Source organism: Hyla sarda, chromosome 3 (assembly GCF_029499605.1).
Source record: "Hyla sarda isolate aHylSar1 chromosome 3, aHylSar1.hap1, whole genome shotgun sequence".
Lineage (NCBI taxonomy): Eukaryota > Metazoa > Chordata > Amphibia > Anura > Hylidae > Hyla > Hyla sarda.
In genome coordinates, this window is record NC_079191.1 from 69,323,372 (window position 1) to 69,337,585 (window position 14,214).

A 14,214-nucleotide genomic window follows, 5' to 3' on the forward strand; every position below is an offset into this window, starting at 1 on the left:
AAGGCCTGATGAGATGAGCTGCCTTGGGCTAAAAATGGTCCACACGCTGCTGTATTTTACCTCTGAATGCCGCATGACTTGCGTGACTTATCCGCCACCAACTAGGGTTCAAGCCGCAATGTTTTAGGGCACTTTCTGCCTGGGAAACAAACATGATTTTTCTGGCCGCTTCTACATCAGCGGCTGCAACAATACCTCATTTTTCAGGCATGTGAAGATGCCTAATTTTTCTGGCCTCTGGTGCTGCATTGTGGCTTCAAAAACCAAACAAAAAAATAAGGCACATAACAGGGATTAAACTGATAGGAGTGGTGTGTCAAGTAGTACTATTCTTATCGGTTTAATCCCTGTTACGTCCCCGTCAGGGGACGTATATATGGCATCGATTTTAGGAACCAGGAGATGGAAAAAGATTCTTGGTTGGTCCTCCTACTTCAAATTTGGGGCACTGCGCGTGCAATCTAATGTGCCACCAGATAGAAGTGGTGTGTTAAGTAGTACTATTCTTATCAGTTTAATCCCCGTTACATCCCCTGTCAGGGGACGTGTATATGGCATTGATTTTAGGAACCGGAAGATGGAAAAAGATGCTTGGTCGGACCTCCTACTTCAAATTTGGGGCACTGCACGTGCAATCTAATGTGCCACCAGATAAGAATAGTACTACTTAACACACCACTCCTATCTGGTGGCACATTAGATTGCACACGCAGTGCCACAAATTTGAAGTAGGAGGACTGACCAAGCATCTTTTTCCATCTCCCGGTTCCTAAAAACGATGCCATATACACGTCCCCTGATAGGGGACGTAACAGGGATTACACTGATAGGAATAGAACTACTTAACACACCTTATAATAACTAGTGTTGAGCGACATAGGCCATATTCGAATTTGCGAATATTCGCGAATATGTGGACGAATATTCGTCATATTCGCGAATATTCGCATATTCGTAATATTCTCGTTTTATTTTCGCATATGCGCATTTTCGCGTGTACGAAAATTAACATATACGAAAATTTGCATATACAAAAAGTAACATAAGCGAAAATTTGCATATGCGAAAATTCGCACGCCGGTCTCACACAGTAGTATTAGAGCCTTCTTTACACCACACAAGCTGGAAGCAGAGAGGGATGATCACTGTGATGTGTACTGTGAAAAAAAAAAAAATGAAAAAATAAAAAAAAAACACGAATATTCATAATTACGAATATATAGCGCTATATTCGCGAATATTCGCGAATTCGCGAATATGCGATATTCGGCAATAAAATTCGAATTGCGAATATTCGCGAGCAACACTAATAATAACGCAGAGAGATGAGTCTGAAGAAGAGGAGTCAGAGGAGGAAGGTGGCTTTGAGGAGGTGAAAGACCAAACACAGCAGGCATCCCAGGGGGCTTGTTGTCACCTTTCGGGGACCCTTGGTGTTGTACGTGGCTGGGTGGAGGAAGAGACCTTCAATGACATCAGTGAGGACAAGGAACGGGGCATAGGTAGCTTGGTATCCAACCTTGTGCAAATGGGGAGTTTGCGGTTGTGCAAATGGACTGTTTGCGGTTGTTTGCGGTGCGTTAAACGGGGAGTTTGTTCTGTCACTGCGAAGCGAGTGTAATCCTTACACTACCTGATCGATACAACATCTTAACTGATGTTTTAAAACACGTTATTCCAAACAATTTAGGAATGTTAGGTGATTTATGCCCTTTATGGATTAAAACCAGACTCTACATCAACTATGCAATTTTCCATGGGAGTTTTGCCATGGACTCCCCTCTGGCACGCCACAGTCCAGATGTTAGCCCCCTTGAAACAACTTTTCCATCACTATTGTGGCCAGAAAGAGTCCCTGTGGGTTTTAAAATTCGCCTGCCTATTGAAGTCTATGGCGGTTCGCCCGTTCGCGAACATCTGCGGAAATTTGCGTTCGCCGTTCGCAAAAGGAAAATTTTATGTTCGCGACATCACTATCAAAGAGGTGTGGCTAGGGTGCGCTGTGCTACAAGGCCACAACACTTCTCTGCAGCTTCTTTGACACATGCATCCCCTATACTCTGGGAATGGGGATTGTGATGGATGAGCAGTCTGACAGGTTTGAATTCAGACTTGCAGCTGGTGAACCCCAATCCCCGTTCACAACGCACGCACAGGATGTCAACACGTCGCTGGCAAGCAAGCCCTGGTGTTAACCAAAGAAGCAGTGGGTGGGACTTTGCATTAGATAGATGTTACTGTCTTTGAGTATAGCGGACCCTCTACCACACCTCTTTGACACTCTGGGCCCCCATAAAAGTGAGTTTGTTTTTATTTTTTATAGCTGAAGAGCAGATTCTATAAAGATATGCAAAGTTTTCATACACCAACATATATTCATCTATCCTGGTAATTTAATGTGCTTAAAACGTGACGAATGCACTTTATTTGTGTTAAACAAAATTGCTTTGTGTGGCATTTTAATTTTATGTATTTCTATAAAAAGGCCCATCAAAATCTTCAGCACCAGGCCCATGATGCTCTTAATCCAGCCCTGGTCCAGATCATTAGGGGCATGGTGGCACAGATCATTACAGATCAGATCATTACAGGATTACTTTTGCTTTGCTTTTAGGGAGGAATATTTCCAACATCCAGCACTCATCACAGCATCATACTTCAGCATAGCCTTCTGCCCAGGGCTCTGCTGTGGACATGAGGCCTTCTTCAGTGTGTATATGTAGAAGCTAAGTATTCTCAGTTTCTGTTTTGTATGTAACCGTGCACCTGATAAGATGAATACTCTGCCAATTCATTCTAATTTCTCCCAGGAAAGCCGGGATTTGGGGAACACATGTAGAACTGTCCAGCAGCTGCACGTCCCATAATTCAGCAATGAGCAGAATATCCTCCTGATAACAGAGGTTGCCAGCACCATTCCCACCTGAGCTGTTACAGTCCACTAATAGACAGCGCTGACAGTCACCACTGGATTGAGTGTTGATATCTTAAGTGCTATATTGTAACAAGTATGGTGCTGCACTAATAAAGTGTTTAGAGGTTGTAAGTGAAGTCTAAGTTATTCCTATGTGTGATTTCTCGCTCAGTAACATTGTTTATTCTTAGAAATGGATCTCTGCAAATGTTTGTATATGTTACTTATAGTCCAGCGTTGTCCCTGTGGGTTTAAGTGGTTAGAAACACAGAAGTTTATGAAAACGATAGATTTCAATAAGAACAATAAAACCAGTTATCAATAGCCAAACCTGACAATATCCCCCTGACATATGTCATGTCTATGAGAGACCTGGCTGTGGTACTGGATGCCTCCCACTAGTGGTTTTTGAGATTTTCTCAAATAGTTTCAGAGACCGATGGTGAATCCAAGTGAATTGGATCTGTCAGGATCTAGTCTACGAAGAATCCTTGATAAATATTCTTGGCTCTTCCAATAACAGAAACCATGATGCTGATGTGAACAGAGCTTTCTCCTTGCTCTCGTGTCACTAATGTTGAATGAAATGCAAAATTTTCATGAAATTTGGGGATTTTTCACTAAAAAAGGATGCAAGTAGCACCGAAAATTTACCACCAAAATAAAGTAGAATATGTCACGAAAAAACTATCTCAGAATCAGAATATTTGGTAAAAGCGTTTTCGCGTTATTAATTCATAAAGCGACGGTGGTCAGAATTGCGAAAAAGGGCTCAGTCCTTAAGGTGAAAAAGGGCTGCGTCCTTAAGGGGTTAAACAGTAATTTAATCTAGTTTACCTAGCAACCTTGACAGCTGACACTGCTGAATATAACAAGTTCTACTTTTTTTTCTTGAAGAAGGAACAATCCACCATCTCTTACAAGCCATATGAGTTGCTTCTATGGTACATTTTTCTAACTTTGAATCCCTCTACTTGTAAGGAAAATGGATATTCACAATAAAAAAAAAAATTCTTCGCAAATACAATATGTCCACTTTATGTTGGCATCATAAAATGGACATATTTTTGCTTTTAGAAAAAATTTGAGGGCTTCAAAGTAGAGCAGCAATTTTCTAAAAATTCATGAAAATTGCAAAATCTGAAGGGACAGATGTTACAGAACTACAACTCCCAGCATGCCTGGGCAGTCCAGGCATGCTGAGAGTTGTAGTTTGGCAACATCTGGAGGGCTACCGTTTGGGCATCACTGTAACAGTGGTCTCCAAACTGTGACCCTCCAGATGTTGCAAAACTACAACTCCCAGCATGCCCAGACAGCCTTTGGCTGTCTGGGCATGCTGGGAGTTGCAGTTTGGCCTTCCTAGTGGTTTCCACAGTAAAGATCGTTTTACTTTCACTTTCAATCCCCCCCCCCCCCCACCGACGATTCCCTACCTGAGCCAGGATCCAGCAGTCTCCAGCGAAGATCCCGAGTCCCCAGGCATCTTTTCCTGCAGGTACGGCCTCCATCTTCTTCCCACAATCTCCTCGACATCCAGGGGCGGGCAGAATGGGGGGTTGCCATGGCAACCCCCTGTCCTGCGCTGCCATTGGTCAGAACTCCGTTCTGCTAATGGCAGGGGATAGGAGGAGATCGCAGCTCTGCGACCTCACTCCTATCGCTTAGGCTGATCGGGGCTGTCGCTGAAAACTCCGATCAGCCCCATTTTCCGGGTGATCGGGTCACCAGAGACCCGATAAGCCCAGAATTGGAGAAAATGTCTGAATTGACATGCGATTTTCTCCGATCGCCGACATGGGGGGGGGGGGGGGTCTCAGGACCCCCTTGGGCGATGTGCCGGGATGCCTGCTGAATGATTTCAGCAGGCATCCCAATCTGGTCCCCAACCGGCTAGCGGCGGGGACCGGAATTCCCACGGACGTATCCATACGCCCTCAGTCCTTAAGGACTCGGGATGCAGGGCGTATGCATACGCCCTGTGTCCTGAACAGGTTAATTTCAACAGAGGTGGATACTTTCTAACACTTGGATTTTCCCCAGAAGCTCAGTTGGCTACTGCTCTCCCTTTAGATCCCACCAGTCAACTGGGATATTTGTCTACAGGCCATTTACAGTCCATCAAATCCTACAAAGCCCTCTCAACTTCTCAACCTCAACAGTTGACTCAAAAGAAATCTGTGGTTTCACACAGGCAATGCGGTATTGTAATAGTCCCTCACAAGGCTCGCACAGTCTACGGAGACCTCTCAGAGCTGATCACTCCCAAGTCTGAAGGTACTGTCAGTCCACATCACTAGTCTTCTCTCTGAAGGCTGAATGTACTCTTAATCCCCTATTCTATTATGTAATTTGAATGTTCACCAGCAAATAGGGAAATATGGGATATTTTCAGCATTTATACGATGCAAAACTGCATGAAAGGTGTTGATGGGTATAAAATGGTGGGTTGTCCCTATTCACTATTTGATTTTAGTAACTACATGGGTATCATATGACTTATGCATTTAAAAACTGTCTTGACAGCACATGAGCTAATTTTGGTACCGTGCTATTAAATCTTAGAAGAGACCCATCAGGCCCACAGATAGATAAAATATGAACTCCTTGAAGTCATGATATGGCCCCCACAGAGCCCTGATTAGGGATGAGCGAATCAAATCTGACTAATCCGAATTTGTTCCAAATTTCAGGAAAAATTTTATTTGCAACAAATGCGAATATCGCCTCGATTCGATCGCGCAAATCACGTCATTAAACTCCACTTAATGCGCTCCAGGCTCCAGGACATCTAAAATGGCAGATCCACATGTGAGGACATGGGACAAGGAATCCTGGAAAGGCAGGAACAAGGGTCGGCGGGATGACCCTGAATCACATGCAGCATGCAGCTCATTAGCAGCCAGACACCCCTGTGATGTTCCAGCCCTATATAATCGGCAGACATCTTGTGGCCAGTCAAATCAGCTTTCTATTACAGAGAGAGAGAGACAGAGAGCAGTGTGTTGCACAGAAAAGCTTTATCACAACAGTGATTCACCTCAAGCTCAAATCCAGCCTAGAAGCACTGATAGGGAAGGGAGTGAGATTGAGAGAGAAAATACAATTTTGGGTGTAGTACACAGCGACTGTGTGCTGCAGCACTGGTGTGTACAATAACTGAAAAGCTAATAGTAGCCAGCCAGTTAGGGTGAGCAGAGCACTAAAAGCGTATTGTCCTCTATTAAGTGTAACTTGTGGGTACATCTACGTGGTGTACCATTTTGTTCCTGTTAAAGTCTTAACCACTTAAGTACTCAGGGCATACCTGTACACCCTAAGTCCGCTCCCTTTCTACATGTGGGGCCACGGCGTGGCCCCGCATTATATCGGGTTGGGCCCGGCCTCTAACAACGGCCGGGACCCGTGGCTAATGGCGAGCGGCACTGATCGCTGTGCTGCGTGCTATTAACCCTTTAGATGCGGTGTTCAAAGTTGATTGCCACGTCTTAAGTGAAAGTAAACATATCCCGTCTAGCTCAGTCGGCTGTTCGGGACCGCTGCGGTGAAATCGCGGCATCCCGAACAGCTGGAACACACAAGTAGGGCACCTACCTTCCTCCTGTGTGTCCGATCGCCAAATGACTGCTCAGTGCCTGAGATCCAGTCATGAGCAATCAAGTGGCAGAATCATCGATCAATGTTATCCTATGGGATAACAATGATCAATGGAAAAGATCAGTGTGTGCAGAGTTATAGCCCCCTATGGGAACTATAGCATTGCAAAAAAAAAGTGAAAAAAAAGTTTATAAAGATCATTTAACCCCTTCCCTAATAAAAGTTTTAATCACCCCCCCTTTTCCCATTTAAAAAAAACTGTGTAAAAGAAAAAAAACATATGTGGTATCACCGCGTGCGGAAATGTCCGAATTATAAAAATATATCATTAATTAAACCACATGGTCAATGGCGTGCGCGCAAAATGATTCCAAAGTCCAAAATAGCGTATGTAGCGTGCATGTAGTTATGATTTTTTCCAGAAGTATGACAAAATCAAACCTACAGAGGTAGGGTATCATTTTAATCATATGGACCTACAGAATAAAGAGAAGGTGTCATCTTTGCCAAAAAATGTACTGCATAGAAACAGAAGCCCCCAAAACTTACAAAATTGTGTTTTTTCTTCAATTTTGTCGCATAATGATTTTTTTTCCGTTTCACCAAAGATTTCTGGGTAAAATGACTGATGTCATTACAAAGTAGAATTGGTGGCACAAAAAATAAGCCACATATGGATTTTTAGGTGCAAAATTGAAAGAATTATGATTTTTTAAAGGTAAGGAGGAAAAAACGAAAGTGCAAAAACGGAAAAACCCTGAGTCCTTAAAGGGGTTATGCAGGAAAAAAAAACCTTTTTTTTTATATATCAACTGGCTTCAGAAAGTTAAACAGATTTGTAAATTATAAACTATAAAAAATATTGGGGCTCAAGGTCTGAGATATCAGTACACAATTTATTAAATAATAAATATAATTCCATACAATGGTGTATAAAATTACCTGGGACTCACAGGGCCCTTGTGAGTCATCAGGGACATTAAATAATCATAAAATAAGTAAAAAAGAATGGTACAATATGATAAAAACCTTAATTGAGATCAATAAAAATATATAAAATTGTATCCACTGTAGAAGGTCTGGATTATATTATAAGAACTTGTTGCTCCAGATCAGCCACAGGATACAAAGTTACCGCCTAGGCCCAGGAGTGTTATTTTTGACGCTCCAGGCCTGTTGGTACCGGCTCTTCCCGGCACCACTGTGGCCATGGGTACTGGGGTAATAATTGGGGGTTAGTGCTAGCTGTTTTTATGGCTAACACTAAGCCCGGCTTAGTAATGGACTTCGTCTATAAGACGGCTTCCACTACTAATTGTTACGATTCGGCTAGCTGGATGTGGATCCTCTGTGTCAGCGAGGGATTGGCGTGGACCATGTCAGTGGACCGGTTCTAGGTTGCTACTGGTATTCACCAGAGCCCGCCGCAAAGCGGGATGGTCTTGCTGCGGCGGTAGCAACCAGGTCATATCCACCGGCAACGGCTCAACCTTGCTGACTGCTGAGAAGGCGTGGGACAGAAGGACTAGACAGAGGCAAGGTCAGACGTAGCAGAAGGTCGGGGCAGGCGGCAAGGTTCGTAGTCAATGGCGATAGCAGAAGATCTGGAACACAGGCTTTGGACAACACTAAACGCTTTCTCTGGCACAAGGCAACAAGATCCGGCAAGGAAGTGAGGGGGAAGTGAGGTTAAATAGACAGGGAGCAGGTGGAGGCTAATTAGACTGATTGGACCAGGCACCAATCACTGGTGCACTGACCCTTTAAATCTTAGAGAGCTGGCGCGCGCGCGCCATAGAGAGCGGAGCCGCGTGCGCCAGAACGTGACAGCCGGGGACCGGCACGGGTAAGTGGCTTGGGATGCGATTCGGGAGCGGGCGCGTCCCGCTATGCGAATCGCATCCCCATCGTGAATGTCAGTGCAGCGCTCCCGGTCAGCGGGTCTGACCGGGGCGCTGCAGAGAGGAGAACGCCGCGAGCGCTCCGGGGAGGAGCAGGGACCCGGAGCGCTCGGCGTAACACTAATCCTGTCAAGTAAAGTTAGAAAAAAAAGAGTAAGTACATTTAGGTAGAAAAATCAGTGGTAAAAAAAATGTAATAAATACACACACACACGGGTATATATATATATATATATATATATATATATATATATATATATATATATATTGCTGCAAAGTGGTGTTCTGTAGTCATTATTTGTTTTTTGCCTATGTGTGCTAAAAAAAAGGTATTTAAAAGTGATTCATTGGTTTTTGCTCATGTAAGCCAAATTTATCAACCCCCTGTGATAGTATGGTAAATATGTCATACATTAGCAAGAAAGAAATGACTACAGAACTTGCTTACCAAAGCAACGATGATAGTTTTTCCATTTCTCATGTAACATTCTTTATATTTTGTACATTTAAGCTAGTCTACACAATAGCCCTACAATTTATAGTCCTGACAAATGTTTTATTTTCCCATATAGAAGGATTGGTTCACATTCATTCATAAATTGTAACCTCTACTATTGTTGACACTGGATGTGAGGTCATAATTGGTAGGGGAGGGACTATTGGCATATATATGTTAAGATACTGAACCCCGACATACATGATTATTTAAAGCTGCTGAAGAAATGACCGTGAAGGTCCTGAAACGCGTCCAGCAAACCCCCAATATCTACTATTGAGACCATCTAACTATTATCAATAAGCGCAAGTCACCATTCACTGCTTAACATCAAAGACGGATACCTGTCAATCCCATTTATGTGTGGCACGCGCAAACCTCCACGAGGACACCGCTAGTGACTTTAACAGTGGATGTAGCAGAAGTGCTGCAGTCCCCAACCTCCTGGCCCACGGCTGTGCCGCACCGCGATATAGGAGAAGGCAGAGTCTCCAGCGGTGTGCCCGCACCACACCCGCTCCAGCAGGAGGCCTTTTGTGTTCCAGCGTGACCGGTGACTGGTACTGGGAGATTGCAACATCCACGCCATACCGGGTATCGCAAGAATCATATCCACCGGAGAGCATAATATCTTTTCCCGAGGGACCAGTGAGCATACACGCACACGCTGTGTGTGAGACATTATCTATTTTAGACTGCTACTATTGCCGATCTGGGCACATATATAACTGTTATATCTGTCCATCTATCAAAGAACATATACAGGCTGTCAGCGCAGCAGACCCAGTGATTAAAGAAAGATATAAAAGAATATTTTATTATCACAGAATTGCTACATAATTGCTTTATACTTGCAAAGACAATTTTTCAGCTACCAGCGCAGCAGTTTTTGTTTTTCATAAAGACTGGGATAACTGAATTACTGTAATAATTGATCTGTCAATTGGTGACTGCAAAAGGAAACATTGTTGCAAGCTTACTTACAAGAGCTAATTTACTTCAATACATTGTATCCACTTTGTATCCTGTGGCTGATCTGGAGCAACAAGTACTTAGAATATAATCCAGACCTTCTACAGTGGATACAATTTTATATATTTTTATTGGTCTCAATTAAGGTTTTTTATCATATTGTACCATTCTTTTTTTTTTACTTATTTTATGATTATTTAATGTCCCTGATGACTCACAAGGGCCCTGTGAGTCCCAGGTAATTTTATGCACCATTGTATGGAATTATATTTATTATTTATTAAATTGTGTACTGATATCTCAGACCTTGAGCCCCAATATTTTTTATAGTTTAGATTTTTATTACAGACACTGAGGGTATAAGTGTCAGATTGGGCAGCTCAGGTCATTTTGTGAGTTGGATAGACAAGAGGCTCTCCAAAATATATATTTTTTTATCCAGATTTGTAAATTACTTTTATAAAAAAAAATCTTAATCCTTGCAGTACTTATGAGCTGCTGAAGTTGAGGTGTTATTTTCTGTCTAAGTGCTCCCTGCCTCGAGAACTGTTCAGAGTAGAAGCAAATCCCCATAGCAAACCTCTTCCAACTCTGTGCAGTTCCTGAGACAAGCACAGATGTCAGCAGAGAGCACTGTTGCCAGACAGAAAAGAACAACGAGAGTAGCAGTGGCAGAAAAGAGTTACAACGAGAGTCCTGAGCGCCTGGTATATGCTCGCAGTCGTGTGTATACCAGCAACCCATTGGCTGTCATTGACTGGTTAACTCGGTCATCCATTTCCTCACAAGTTACATCTGACACCCCCAGTCAACAGTCAGTGGGTTCCTCAGACACAACCATCAGTTGGCATGGCCCGGGAGCAGTCCCTGTCCTCCATTTGCCTCTGTCCTATGCTGTTTCCTCCTCCAGAGAAGTATCGTATGTTGTGGGTTCAGCACCACTTTTTAGAAGTGGAGGAGACCTCCCCCGCTTCCTTCGATAGGCGGGCAAGTAGTGATGAGGAGAGTGGCATGGTGGGTGGTGTTGCGAGCATTCAGGCTCCTGAAGCACACACTGTTGAGGAACCTGAGGACGTGCTGACACAACTCAATGATGATGAAGCCAATCGCACTTGGGAGCAGGGTGCAGAAAGGGCTTCATCATCATCATCATAATCATCATCAGGAAAAGAGGGTGGCAGGTTGCCTGTGAGGCAGCAGTTGAGCCAGCAAGGTGGTACCATGGTTGGAAGTCAGCATGGTGGCAGCAGTGGGAAGTCTGGAGCCAAACGTGCCCGGGGTAGACCACCTGCTTCGCGGCAGCTTACCTGCCCGGGAGGTAGTGGAACAGGGGTCCCTGGAGTTGGCGGCAGTAGCAGTCAGTCAGTGCGGACTGTTGTGGGTAAAATCAGCTACTATATGGTGTGGCAGTCTTTCATCAAGTATCCAGAGGATGTTAACATGGCCACATGCAATTTTCCTAAATATCTTTAATCCTTTCAATTGTGAGGGCCTATGGTCTTTTCAGGCTTTTACCACCTCCAGGCTGGGTCGTTCTGCCACTATATGGCTTCCTCTTGCTGCCGCCAATTCCAGGCTGTGTCATTCTGCCAGATTATGGTCTCTTCATGCTGCTGCCCCATCCAGGCTGTGTCATTGTGCCACCAGATGGTCTCCTTATGCTGTTGGCACCTTAAATTATACTTTTAAAATGTTTATCTATCTAAAATCTTCAATTTAAATTTTCAAAAATATCTTTAATCTTTTCTATTGTGTGGCCCTATGGTCTCGTCGGGCTGCTGCAACCTCTAGGCTTTGTCATTGTGCCGGCATGTGACTTGTTAAATTGGGTTATGTTGTCATACAGCATTAGTTCAAAGTAAACGCTTCGAGGGACATTTAACTTGTGAATGTAATCAAAATCTTAAATTGAAAAAATCGATATAATCTTTTCAAGACAGGCCTTATGGTCGTCGAAGTCATATATTACCTGTGGAATTACCACAAGAATCCAATCAAGCAGATTGGAGCAGTAACAATGAACCATAACTTATTAGATGAAACATTCGCACTTTCACAGTCGGGGGGGGGGGGGTTAGTGTCACTGAGAGGCAGGGTCCGGAACAGGTGGTAGCTCGCCTGGCGAAGGACCGCCAGCTTGACTTTAAGATACAAGTACGAGCTTTTTCACTGCAGCCACTTCTAGCTTTATGCCCCCACTTATCCAACAACACAGAAGCTGAATGTTCTCCCGTCCAAGTAGCTGGGGCTGCAGTCCCTTCATTTTAAAGTGGACACTCAGACATGAGCATGGGGGTGCGCTGAGAGGCAGGGGCTGGGACAGGCAGTAGCTGGCCTCGCGGTGGACCGCCAGCTAGATTTTAGGATACAAGTATGAGCTTTTTCACTGCAGCAACTTACTATATACACTGCAACTAATTTTACACTATTGGAGCTGGAAGTATCATGGCTGCTGGCACCAGACTTTTCCTCCAATGGGTCCTCAATAGTGATGAGTGAATCAAATCGGACGAATCAAATTTTTTAAAGATTCACTCTTCTCTAGTCGTCGTCATATATTACCTGTGGAATTACCACAAGAATCCAATGAAACAAGTTGGAGCAAAAACAATGAACCATAACTGAATAAATGAAACATTTGCAGTTCCACACAGAGTAAGACAGTCGGAGGGCACGGGGAGGCAGGGGCTTGAACAGGTGGTAGCTCGCCTCACGGTGGACTGCCAGCTCGATGCTCACCAGAATGGGTACTCAAAAAATTTAAATAAATTCAAATTAAATGAAATAAAAATTACATTAAAAAAATCTCTTTAATCTCTTCAATTTTGATGCCATATGGTCTCCCTGCTGCCATATCCAGACGCTCTGCGGCAGTGATTCTAATAGCAATGTCTGTAATCTGCATGTCATACTGAATAACAGTATTATTTCACTAACACTACACACTCCCTATGCATGTTACGACAAGGCAAAGTGTTTTACACCCCTATTGAAGCTCTCTGTAGCCTAGAAATAGCAGTTTTTTTTATAGCAATTCATCGCAAATAAATTCGGACCAAAGCACATTTTTTGGGACAATTCGGCGAAATTCGGCCGAATCGAATTTTTCTAAAAATTCGCTCATCTCTAACCCTGACCATAACTTTATCAAGCCTATCTTGGATTACATTTAAAAAAAACCTGAAGATTAAAACTGAGTTTAGTTCTCCAAGATGTCCCCAATTTAGCAAACATGGATGTTGCAAAAACAGTAATAATTTACAACAAATGAATTGCAGTTCTACTTAATAGTTATCAAAGACACAAAAATGCCCCTAAACACCAATGGATACAAATGTTAACACTTTAACCCCATGAACCCGACTTGAGCCAAAAGCACACAATAAAAGGAAAATGTGACTATAAAGAGTTAGTATAAGATGAAGTCACTGCTGTGAAATCTCACTCTCTGCAGCGCTTTCCAGCTACCTCACTCCTCACTCTTCCCAACAGGCCAGTTAACTTATCTGTAGGAGCCTCACACCTGAACGTATTTACTTTGCAATCTCTGTATCACCGTGCCAAACATCTGCCAGGTTCGCACAGTTGCCCTGCGTGGAGAGTGCATGAGCCGAGTGTGATTTCTCAATATTTTTAACCTTTCCAATGACTGTATTTCCTCCCTTTAAATAACTAAACAAAACAAAAAACTTGTTTCTTTAATATTGTGCCATAGTTTGGCATCTATGCTGGATACCTCCCAATAAATGATGACTTAAAAGGATGTATTTTTTTTATTTCATTTTTTTTGTATTTAAGTTTAGCAGGAAGTGTGTCAAGCTCTTTTCAGATGTAAATAAGACCATGAAAGGGTTGAAAAGAAGGTTCTCAAGAAAAACCTTAAAATGAAGATGATATCATATTTAAAGTTTATTAACACAAAACAGAGATGCGGTCAGGTGGAGACTTAATTACGGAAAGAAATGTGTAGGACTTAGTGGAAGTGAGACGGTTAAACCACATCTAGCTAACGTTGGGCCGGGGCTTGGGTTACACACACAATGACTCACACGTGAAATGAAAGAGGTGGATAATTAGGAGGATGAAATGAAATGCTTCAATGGAATCTCATCATAAAAAGGACCATTTTATGCTCTTGCAAGAGATGGGAAAATATAGTGTGACTTCCCCATTGTATAACAATCCCTCTAGTTTAGTAAATTCATGCCAGCCGTCCTTTGGACACAAGCTGGTGCTAACAAGTTGCACATTGAGTTTTATGGTTTCTAAATGTCTTGTCTTGATTGTCCGTCTTCTCCTACTGGAGGTAATGCAGAGCACTAAGGAATGGCTTA